The sequence below is a fragment of the Oncorhynchus clarkii genome, chromosome 13, assembly GCF_045791955.1.
Source record: "Oncorhynchus clarkii lewisi isolate Uvic-CL-2024 chromosome 13, UVic_Ocla_1.0, whole genome shotgun sequence".
In the NCBI taxonomy this organism is placed as follows: Eukaryota; Metazoa; Chordata; class Actinopteri; order Salmoniformes; family Salmonidae; genus Oncorhynchus; species Oncorhynchus clarkii.
In genome coordinates this window covers 54,669,867-54,681,891 of record NC_092159.1, presented here as the reverse complement: position 1 = coordinate 54,681,891, position 12,025 = coordinate 54,669,867, and positions in this window count along the sequence as shown.

Genomic DNA, 12,025 nt, shown 5'->3' with positions numbered 1-12,025 from the left:
GTTCAACTCTACAACCTCCTAAAAGGAAGCAATGTCCACACATTCCACCACAAAGCCCTCACCTACAGAGAGATGAACCCAGAGTCCCCTCAGCCAGCTGGTTCTGGGGCTCTGTTCACAAACACAATGTATGCAGAGCAGAATGATGACTATACCTGCTAGTTATCAACATCCAGAAGAGACCTGTTCAACTCTACAACCTCCTAAAAGGAAGCAATGTCCACACATTCCACCACAAAGCCCTCACCTACAGAGAGATGAACCCAGAGTCCCCTCAGCCAGCTGGTTCTGGGGCTCTGTTCACAAACACAATGTATGCAGAGCAGAATGATGACTATACCTGCTAGTTATCAACATCCAGAAGAGACCTGTTCAACTCTACAACCTCCTAAAAGGAAGCAATGTCCACACATTCCACCACAAAGCCCTCACCTACAGAGAGATGAACCCAGAGTCCCCTCAGCCAGCTGGTTCTGGGGCTCTGTTCACAAACACAATGTATGCAGAGCAGAATGATGACTATACCTGCTAGTTATCAGCATCCAGAAAAGACCGGTTCAACTCTACAACCTCCTAAAAGGAAGCAATGTCCACACATTCCACCACAAAGCCCTCACCTACAGAGAGATGAACCCAGAGTCCCCTCAGCCAGCTGGATCTGGGGCTCTGTTCACAAACACAATGTATGCAGAGCAGAATGATGACTATACCTGCTAGTTATCAGCATCCAGAAGAGACCTGTTCAATTCTACAACCTCCTAAAAGGAAGCAATGTCCACACATTCCACCACAAAGCCCTCACCTACAGAGAGATGAACCCAGAGTCCCCTCAGCCAGCTGGATCTGGGGCTCTGTTCACAAACACAATGTATGCAGAGCAGAATGATGACTATACCTGCTAGTTATCAACATCCAGAAAAGACCTGTTCAACTCTACAACCTCCTAAAAGGAAGCAATGTCCACACATTCCACCACAAAGCCCTCACCTACAGAGAGATGAACCCAGAGTCCCCTCAGCCAGCTGGTTCTGGGGCTCTGTTCACAAACACAATGTATGCAGAGCAGAATGATGACTATACCTGCTAGTTATCAACATCCAGAAGAGACCTGTTCAACTCTACAACCTCCTAAAAGGAAGCAATGTCCACACATTCCACCACAAAGCCCTCACCTACAGAGAGATGAACCCAGAGTCCCCTCAGCCAGCTGGTTCTGGGGTTCTGTTCATAAACACAATGTATGCAGAGCAGAATGATGACTATACCTGCTAGTTATCAACATCCAGAAAAGACCTGTTCAACTCTACAACCTCCTAAAAGGAAGCAATGTCCACACATTCCACCACAAAGCCCTCACCTACAGAGAGATGAACCCAGAGTCCCCTCAGCCAGCTGGTTCTGGGGCTCTGTTCACAAACACAATGTATGCAGAGCAGAATGATGACTATACCTGCTAGTTATCAACATCCAGAAGAGACCTGTTCAACTCTACAACCTCCTAAAAGGAAGCAATGTCCACACATTCCACCACAAAGCCCTCACCTACAGAGAGATGAACCCAGAGTCCCCTCAGCCAGCTGGTTCTGGGGTTCTGTTCATAAACACAATGTATGCAGAGCAGAATGATGACTATACCTGCTAGTTATCAACATCCAGAAGAGACCTGTTCAACTCTACAACCTCCTAAAAGGAAGCAATGTCCACACATTCCACCACAAAGCCCTCACCTACAGAGAGATGAACCCAGAGTCCCCTCAGCCAGCTGGTTCTGGGGCTCTGTTCACAAACACAATGTATGCAGAGCAGAATGATGACTATACCTGCTAGTTATCAACATCCAGAAGAGACCTGTTCAACTCTACAACCTCCTAAAAGGAAGCAATGTCCACACATTCCACCACAAAGCCCTCACCTACAGAGAGATGAACCCAGAGTCCCCTCAGCCAGCTGGTTCTGGGGCTCTGTTCACAAACACAATGTATGCAGAGCAGAATGATGACTATACCTGCTAGTTATCAACATCCAGAAAAGACCTGTTCAACTCTACAACCTCCTAAAAGGAAGCAATGTCCACACATTCCACCACAAAGCCCTCACCTACAGAGAGATGAACCCAGAGTCCCCTCAGCCAGCTGGTTCTGGGGCTCTGTTCACAAACACAATGTATGCAGAGCAGAATGATGACTATACCTGCTAGTTATCAACATCCAGAAGAGACCTGTTCAACTCTACAACCTCCTAAAAGGAAGCAATGTCCACACATTCCACCACAAAGCCCTCACCTACAGAGAGATGAACCCAGAGTCCCCTCAGCCAGCTGGTTCTGGGGCTCTGTTCACAAACACAATGTATGCAGAGCAGAATGATGACTATACCTGCTAGTTATCAACATCCAGAAGAGACCTGTTCAACTCTACAACCTCCTAAAAGGAAGCAATGTCCACACATTCCACCACAAAGCCCTCACCTACAGAGAGATGAACCCAGAGTCCCCTCAGCCAGCTGGTTCTGGGGCTCTGTTCACAAACACAATGTATGCAGAGCAGAATGATGACTATACCTGCTAGTTATCAACATCCAGAAAAGACCTGTTCAACTCTACAACCTCCTAAAAGGAAGCAATGTCCACACATTCCACCACAAAGCCCTCACCTACAGAGAGATGAACCCAGAGTCCCCTCAGCCAGCTGGTTCTGGGGCTCTGTTCACAAACACAATGTATGCAGAGCAGAATGATGACTATACCTGCTAGTTATCAACATCCAGAAGAGACCTGTTCAACTCTACAACCTCCTAAAAGGAAGCAATGTCCACACATTCCACCACAAAGCCCTCACCTACAGAGAGATGAACCCAGAGTCCCCTCAGCCAGCTGGATCTGGGGCTCTGTTCACAAACACAATGTATGCAGAGCAGAATGATGACTATACCTGCTAGTTATCAACATCCAGAAAATACCTGTTCAACTCTACAACCTCCTAAAAGGAAGCAATGTCCACACATTCCACCACAAAGCCCTCACCTACAGAGAGATGAACCCAGAGTCCCCTCAGCCAGCTGGTTCTGGGGCTCTGTTCACAAACACAATGTATGCAGAGCAGAATGATGACTATACCTGCTAGTTATCAACATCCAGAAAAGACCTGTTCAACTCTACAACCTCCTAAAAGGAAGCAATGTCCACACATTCCACCACAAAGCCCTCACCTACAGAGAGATGAACCCAGAGTCCCCTCAGCCAGCTGGATCTGGGGCTCTGTTCACAAACACAATGTATGCAGAGCAGAATGATGACTATACCCGCTAGTTATCAACATCCAGAAAAGACCTGTTCAACTCTACAACCACAATGTATGCAGAGCAGAATGATGACTATACCTGCTAGTTATCAGCATCCAGAAAAGACCTGTTCAACTCTACAAACTCCTAAAAGGAAGCAATGTCCACACATTCCACCACAAAGCCCTCACCTACAGAGAGATGAACCCAGAGTCCCCTCAGCCAGCTGGTTCTGGGGCTCTGTTCACAAACACAAAGTGACCCAACCAAACTGTGAGAAGGCAAAAAGATAACTAAATTACACACTGGAAAGAATCAGCCAAACAAATTGGAATGCTATTTGGCCCTGAGCAGTGACTACACAGTGGCAAAATATCTGACCACTGTGACTGACCACAAATTAAGAAAATCATTGACTATGTACAGACTCAGTGAGCATAGCCTTGCTATTGAGAGACGTCGCCATAGGCAGACCTGGCTCTCAAGAGAAGACAGGATATGTCTCCACTGTCCACAAAATTAGGTGGAAACTGAGCTGCACTTCCTGACCTCCTGCCAATGTATGACCACATTAGAGACACATACTTCCCACAGATTTCACAGACCCACAAGGAATTTGAAAACAAATCCAGCATTGATAAACTCCCACATCTGTTAGGCAAAATACCACCATGTGCAATCACAGTGGCAAGATGTGTGGCTTGTTGCCATGGGAAAAGGGCAACAAGTGGAGTACAAACAACATTGTAAATATCACCAATATTTATCTGTTTATAAGTATTGGTGGTATTTGTAGTACTATTTGTACTATTATTCGTACTACAACTATTTGCACATTGCTAAAATACTGTACATAACTGATGATATAACACTTGAAATGTCTTTATCTTTTTGAAACCTTTTTGACTGCAATGTTTACTGTTAATAGTTTTTTGTTGATGTTGTTACATTTCTTTCTTCTCAGTTTTAATTATTGTTAATTTCACTTGCTTTGGCAATGAAATGACATTGAATTGAAAGAGAGATGGAGATGGAGAAAGAGAGAGTGAGCGACATGGAGAGGGAGAAGTGTTCAACAGCATCTGAATTGATGGCTCCCTAGAGACAAGGAGAGGAGAGGGAGGAATGTAAGGAGAGAGGGAGCAAAAAACATAAAATAGAGGAAGAGATATATAGAGGACAGAGGCAGGGAAGGAGGGGTAGAGCTAAAAACTCAATAAAAAGACAGAGAAATGTTGTCTAATCCCAGCCATGTTGTCTAATCCCAGCCTCGCAAGCCGCCTGGTCTCGCGAACTTACATGGCTTTTCCCTACGCAGCGGTAATCAGTCTGGTAATTACAAGGCTAGTCTAATCCCTCTGTGACCAATAAACACACAGCAGAAACTCAGAACAGATACGATCTTCCAGACCTGGGTTGAAATACTACTTGAAATCTTTCAAATAATTTGTGTGTTCTATTGTGCCTGGACTGCCAGATGGGCGAGGTTTGCAATTTTGAGACTATTCTATTGCTCCAGGCAAGTTCAATCAAGCACAGCTATAGTATTTGAAAGGATTTCAAATAGTATTTTAACCCACGTCTTCTATCTTCGTTGGCTTATGGATGTTCAGTGTAGCCCTCCACTACTAGTCATAACTCTGACTGAAGAATACAGATACAGAAATAATAGTATTCTCCTTTGCTACTGTTGGTGGATTTGATATGGAAAAGTAAGACGCCTATTTGGTGTTCTATTCAATTTCAGACAGTCTGCAAGTTGGAACGCAAGAACGAAAGATACAAAAATAATACATCTCTGTGCTTGTTATTCACAGAAACAGCAGCCAATTGGTTGGAGCACGGAGCAGACCAGTGACGACAATGGACCCACTAGGAAAGGAGACGAGGATAGGAGGACAAGAAGAGGGTTTGGGCAGGGTCAGTGCTGTCCTGGCTCTCTACTCCTCTGGGAAGGGAGTAAATAAAGACAGAAAATGAGTTGCATTCTTTCTGATTGACAAAGCCCTCCTAAACATCCACTGATATGAGTGTCCATATTAGGAATACATGTCCAATGCCAGGGCCTATGGATGGAGATGAAGCTGGGCTGGGTAGAAGTAGTGGTTGTTGGAGATTAGCTGTGAAAAACTCATTGGATAAATTGAACTGCCAGAGAAAATACACAAAGGTGCTATTTACAGTCGTGGCCAAATTTTTGAGAATGACACAAATATTAATTTCCACAAAGTTTGCTGCTTCAGTGTCTTTAGATATTGTTGTCAGATGTTGCTATGGAATAGTGAAGTATAATTACAAGCAGTTCATAAGTGTCAACGGCTTTAATTGACAATTACATGAAGTGCAAAGAGTCAATGCAAAGAGTCAATATTTGCTGTGTTGACCCTTCTTTTTCAAGACCTCTGCAATCCGCCCTGGCATGCTGTCAATTAACTTCTGGGACACATCCTGACTGATGGCAGCCCATTCTTGCATAATCAATGCTTGGAGTTTGTCAGAAATTGTGGGGTTTTGTTTGTCCACCCGCCTCTTGAGGATTAACCACAAGTTCTCAATGGGATTAAGGTCGGTGGAGTTTCCTTGCCATGGACCCAAAATATCGATGTTTTGTTTCGAGCCACTTAGTTATCACTTTTGCCTTATGGCAAGGTGCTCCATCATGCTGGAAAAGGCATTGTTCATCACCAAACTGTTCCTGGATTGTTGGGAGAAGTTGCTCTCAGAGGATGTGGTGGTATCATTCTTTATTCATGGCTGTGTTCTTAGGCAAAATTGTGAGAGAGCCCACTCCCTTGGCTGAGAAACAACCACACACATGAATGGTCTCAGGATGCTTTACTGTTGGCATGACACAGGACTGATGGTAGCGTTCACCTTGTCTTCTCCGGACAAGCTTTTTTCCGGATGCCCCAAACAATCGGAAAGGGGATTCATCAGAGAAAATTACTTTACACCAGTCCTCAGCAGTCCAATCCCTGTACCTTTTGCAGAATATCAGTCTGTCCCTGATGTTTTTCCTGGAGAGAAGTGGCTTTTTTGCTGCAAAAGTCTTCGCCTCACTGTGCGTGCAGATGCACTCACACCTGCCTGCTGCCATTCCTGAGCAAGCTCTGTAGTGGTGGTGCTCCAATCCCACAGCTGAATCAACTTTAGGAGACGATCCTGGCGCTTGCTGGACTTTCTTAGGCGCCCTGAAGCCTTCTTCACAAAAATTAAACCGCTCTTCTTGAAGTTCTTGATGATCTGATTAATGGTTGATTTAGGTGCAATCTTACTGGCAGCAATATCCTTGCCTGTGAAGCCCTTTTTGTGCAAAACAATGATGACGGAACGTGTTTCCTTGCAGGCAACCACGGTTGACAGAGGAAGAACAATGATTCCAAGCACCACCCTCCTTTTGAAGCTTCCAGTCTGTTGTTCGACCTCAATCAGCATGACGGAGTGATCTCCAGCCTTGTCTTCGTCAACACTCACACCTGTGTTAACGAGAGAATCACTGACTTGATGTCAGCTGGTCCTTTTGTGGCAGTGCTGAAATGCAGCGGAAATGTTTTTTGGGGATTCAGTTCATTTGCATGGCAAAGAGGGACTTTGCAATTAATTGCAATTCATCTGATCACTCTTCATAACATTCTGGAGTATATGCAAATTGCCATCATACAAACTGACGCAGCAAACTTTGTGAAAATGAATGTTTGTGTCATTCTCAAAACTTTTGGCCACGACTGTAGACCCTAAAAGAGTTCTTTGGCTGTCCCCATTGCAGAACCCTTTGAAGAAGCCTTATTGGTTCCAGGTAGAACCCTCTGTAAAAAAGGGTTCTACATGGAACCCAGAAAGGTTCTACCTGCAACCAAAAAGGGTTCTCCTGTGAAGATAACCGAAGAACCCTTTTGGAACCTTTTTTTCTAAGAGTAGATGAGGATTGTTTTTCTCTAACCTTGTAGGCTTCCATAGTGCTGCACCAACCTCTAAGCTCTATACCCAAAGACAAAGAGCTGACTGATTAAACATGAAGGGAGCAACTGGTGAGGAAGTGGCTGTTTTGAAAAATGAACGCTTTCCTCATAGTCTTTATGTAGCTGGTTGTGGTAGGCTCTGTTGTCTCTGCAGTGTATAGATGTGTCTAGTGGCTCATGCAGACATACAGAATCCAATATATTCAGACTTTCAGCTACACTCGTGTGAGGCTCGTTTTACTTACTCTTCCATGGTAGATCTAGGGTACTGAAGATCTCCTTTTTCATCACTTATAAGTAATGGTACTACTGTAGTCCTTCAGGCCATATTTCATTGTTTTCATTATGTGGAGTGGTACTTCTCACAAGTTTCCAATTTAAAAGATGGACTTTTCACAGAGTGGAGATTCAATCAGAGAGCCCAGACAAGCCCTTAACAATGAATTAATGAGATAATTACTTTGATTTTATTAGCTGCTTTACAGAGTGTTTTCCTCCTTTCTTGGAGAGCCAAATTAATTCATGAATTGATCATTAATTGGTAATTTTAATCAATCAGTCATCATCTGTCATGTAAATTACATTAGCTGTCAGTTAAGCACTATTAGCTATGAACTTGTTCAAAATAAACCCAATTATAGTTAGAATATACACATTATTAAAATTGCCTATATTCTCTATTAGAATGTTCTGCCCCTTCATCCTTAGACATTTAAGTGACAGCTTTGTAATTTAACCGTAATTAGGATAATCACTTGAATATGTGTCCATCGAAAATAACAGGTTTGTTCTTCAGCCTTCAAGGAAAACCATCTAGGAAATAATAATCTATTGTTTTAGAACAATTATTCAATGTGATTATCAGTTACATTTTGAAATGTGTCAGTGGTTTATGTTGATATTGGGTGGGTATGACAGTGGTCTAGCTGGCCACATGACATTTGGTTTGTGGTGCCAAGATTAGTGTGACAGGGGTTACCCAAAAAAAGACCTCTCATTATTAGTTAACACTTCAGAAGTAGCAGCGTCAGCTTGGATTTTGGTCCCTTGCCTCCCCTTATCTTCCGGCATAATGTGGCCTGCATAGAGACAGGCTGCCAGAGAAAGGTGCCACAAATAACCTTCCATGAGGCAAGTGTGTGTGTATTCATGTGTGTATATGTGTGTGCGTGCCTGCGTGTGCATGCATGCAAGTACAATTGGTTCTGAATGTGTGTGTGTGGGTAGCAAATAATAATTTGTTAAAGACACCTCATCTGTCAATAAAAGTAGGTTCGACAACATCTTGATTGACAGGGTGTTGATTGACAGGTTACTCACATCCTGAATGTCACATTGCTGTCTGTCTCACACAGTGGATCTGTCCAAATGAAGATGACGTCATGTGACACTGAGTGATATATCAGTCTGTCGAAGGGCATCGATTAATTCGCCCACCGCGGCTCAGGTGCTTCATGGATGAATGGCTCTCCTATCCTGGGGATCCTGGAGAAATAAGATCTTATAAGAGAGGAGGTAGACTCGCCCGTAGTCCTGGTTGTCCCTGATTGTTATGATACTAACTAAGGTTCATGTTAGGAGATCCATGACTACCACTTCCACACTGCATCCCCAGGCTGCAGGTTTGTTTGGTGGCCATGAGGCTGCAGGTTTGTTTCGTGGCCATGAGGATGCTGGTTTGTTTGGTGGCCATGAGGCTGCTGGTTTGTTTTTTGGCCATGAGACTGCAGGTTTGTTTGGTGGCCATGAGGCTGCAGGTTTGTTTGGTGGCCATGAGGATGCAGGTTTGTTTGGTGGCCATGAGGCTGCAGGTCTGTTTGGTGGCCATGAGGCTGCTGGTTTGTTTGGTGGCCATGAGGATGCTGGTTTGTTTGGTGGCCATGAGGCTGCAGGTTTGTTTGGTGGCCATGAGGATGCTGGTTTGTTTGGTGGCCATGAGGCTGCAGGTCTGTTTGGTGGCCATGAGGCTGCTGGTTTGTTTGGTGGCCATGAGGATGCTGGTTTGTTTGGTGGCCATGAGGCTGCAGGTTTGTTTGGTGGCCATGAGGATGCTGGTTTGTTTGGTGGCCATGAGGCTGCTGGTTTGTTTTTTGGCCATGAGGCTGCTGGTTTGTTTGGTGGCCATGAGGCTGCAGGTTTGTTTGGTGGCCATGAGGCTGCAGGTTTGTTTGGTGGCCATGAGGCTGCAGGTTTGTTTGGTGACCATGATGCTGCAGGTTTGTTTGGTGGCCATGAGGCTGCAAGTTTGTTTGGTGGCCATGAGGCTGCAGGTTTGCTTGGTGGCCATGATGCTGCTGGTTTGTTTGGTGGCCAAGATGCTGCTGGTTTGTTTGGTGGCCATGAGGCTGCTGGCTGGTTTGGTGGCCATGAGGCTGCTGGCTGGTTTGGTGGCCATAAGGCCTTGGCTTTGAGACTTTAGTATGGGGAATGCATGTTTGTAGTTTTCCTTTGTGTATGTTTATTTTTGTCACCATCCGAACAAATAATAATCCACTTGGATTTGCTGACCAAGAGGCCAAGAAGGAGCTGGCTCTGAGGCAAGGTTGTTGTCTCCTGGGTACATGCATTCATCACCTGGTCGCATACGCTTACCTCACACATTTATGCACACATCACATCAGGTTACATACCATGTAGCTAGGCCTAAGACCCCCAGACGAGTGCAGCAAAATAAAATCATTGGGCTAGTTACTGGTGTCGTAACATATGGGGGCTCGTCCGGGATGAATGTTAACAGATGTTAGCGTTTGTGGTTCACCTTCGTCACAAAGGAAAAGCATTTCCTGGGAACCACTGCTCTGTGTGCGTATGTGTGCGTATATGTGCGTATGTGTGTTTATGTGTGTGTGTGTGTGTGTGTGCGTGCGTGTGCGCAAGTAGACATAGGTCTTGCAGACACAAGTATGCATATTTTGTGTATGTCCCCTTAAGCAGTACGTTTGTTTGTGTGTATGTATGTATGTATGTATATATATATCAGGTTTGGCTGGGTAGGCCGTCATTGTAAATACAAATTTGTTCTTAAATGACTTGCCTAGTTAAATAAAGGTTAAATAAGATATATAAATTATATATATATATACATGTATATACAGTGCCTTGCGAAAGTATTCGGCCCCCTTGAACTTTGCGACCTTTTGCCACATTTCAGGCTTCAAACATAAAGATATAAAACTGTATTTTTTTGTGAAGAATCAACAACAAGTGGGACACAATCATGAAGTGGAACGACATTTATTGGATATTTCAAACTTTTTTAACAAATCAAAAACTGAAAAATTGGGTGTGCAAAATTATTCAGCCCCCTTAAGTTAATACTTTGTAGCGCCACCTTTTGCTGCGATTACAGCTGTAAGTCGCTTGGGGTATGTCTCTATCAGTTTTGCACATCGAGAGACTGAATTTTTTTTCCCATTCCTCCTTGCAAAACAGCTCGAGCTCAGTGAGGTTGGATGGAGAGCATTTGTGAACAGCAGTTTTCAGTTCTTTCCACAAATTCTCGATTGGATTCAGGTCTGGACTTTGACTTGGCCATTCTAACACCTGGATATGTTTATTTTTAAACCATTCCATTGTAGATTTTGCTTTATGTTTTGGATCATTGTCTTGTTGGAAGACAAATCTCCGTCCCAGTCTCAGGTCTTTTGCAGACTCCATCAGGTTTTCTTCCAGAATGGTCCTGTATTTGGCTCCATCCATCTTCCCATCAATTTTAACCATCTTCCCTGTCCCTGCTGAAGAAAAGCAGGCCCAAACCATGATGCTGCCACCACCATGTTTGACAGTGGGGATGGTGTGTTCAGCTGTGTTGCTTTTACGCCAAACATAACGTTTTGCATTGTTGCCAAAAAGTTCAATTCTGGTTTCATCTGACCAGAGCACCTTCTTCCACATGTTTGGTGTGTCTCCCAGGTGGCTTGTGGCAAAGTTTAAAACAACACTTTTTATGGATATCTTTAAGAAATGGCTTTCTTCTTGCCACTCTTCCATAAAGGCCAGATTTGTGCAATATACGACTGATTGTTGTCCTATGGACAGAGTCTCCCACCTCAGCTGTAGATCTATCTAGATTTATACGGAGACTTGATTACACACAGGTGGATTGTATTTATCATCATTAGTCATTTAGGTCAACATTGGATCATTCAGAGATCCTCACTGAACTTCTGGAGAGAGTTTGCTGTACTGAAAGTAAAGGGGCTGAATAATTTTGCACGCCCAATTTTTCAGTTTTTGATTTGTTAAAAAAGTTTGAAATATCCAATAAATGTCGTTCCACTTCATGATTGTGTCCCACTTGTTGTTGATTCTTCACAAAATAAAATACAGTTTTATATCTTTATGTTTGAAGCCTGAAATGTGGCAAAAGGTCGCAAAGTTCAAGGGGGCCGAATACTTTCGCAAGGCACTGTACATATATATATATAATTTATATATGTATATGTACATGTATATATATATAACACACTAATTCCACCCCTCTACATCTGCAGTAGCTCCATACCTCCAGCTCTCCCCATCTCCCCCCAGACCCCAGACCCAGTGTCAGGCCCCTAGTCTGCAGGTCTTGCCTTGGGTTGGTAGGTCCTGGGGAAGCAGACAGCTGGCTATGATATGTCTGGAGCCCATCAACTACCTGCAGAAGGACAGAGTTAAGGGATGACTGCAGGACCCACTCAGACCTCTAGAACAAAGCACGTCTGTACAGCAAACCTCTGTGTATAACTGACCTCTATCTTAACTGTGTGAAGTCATCTGAAATTGTAATACAAATCATGGAATGGGTA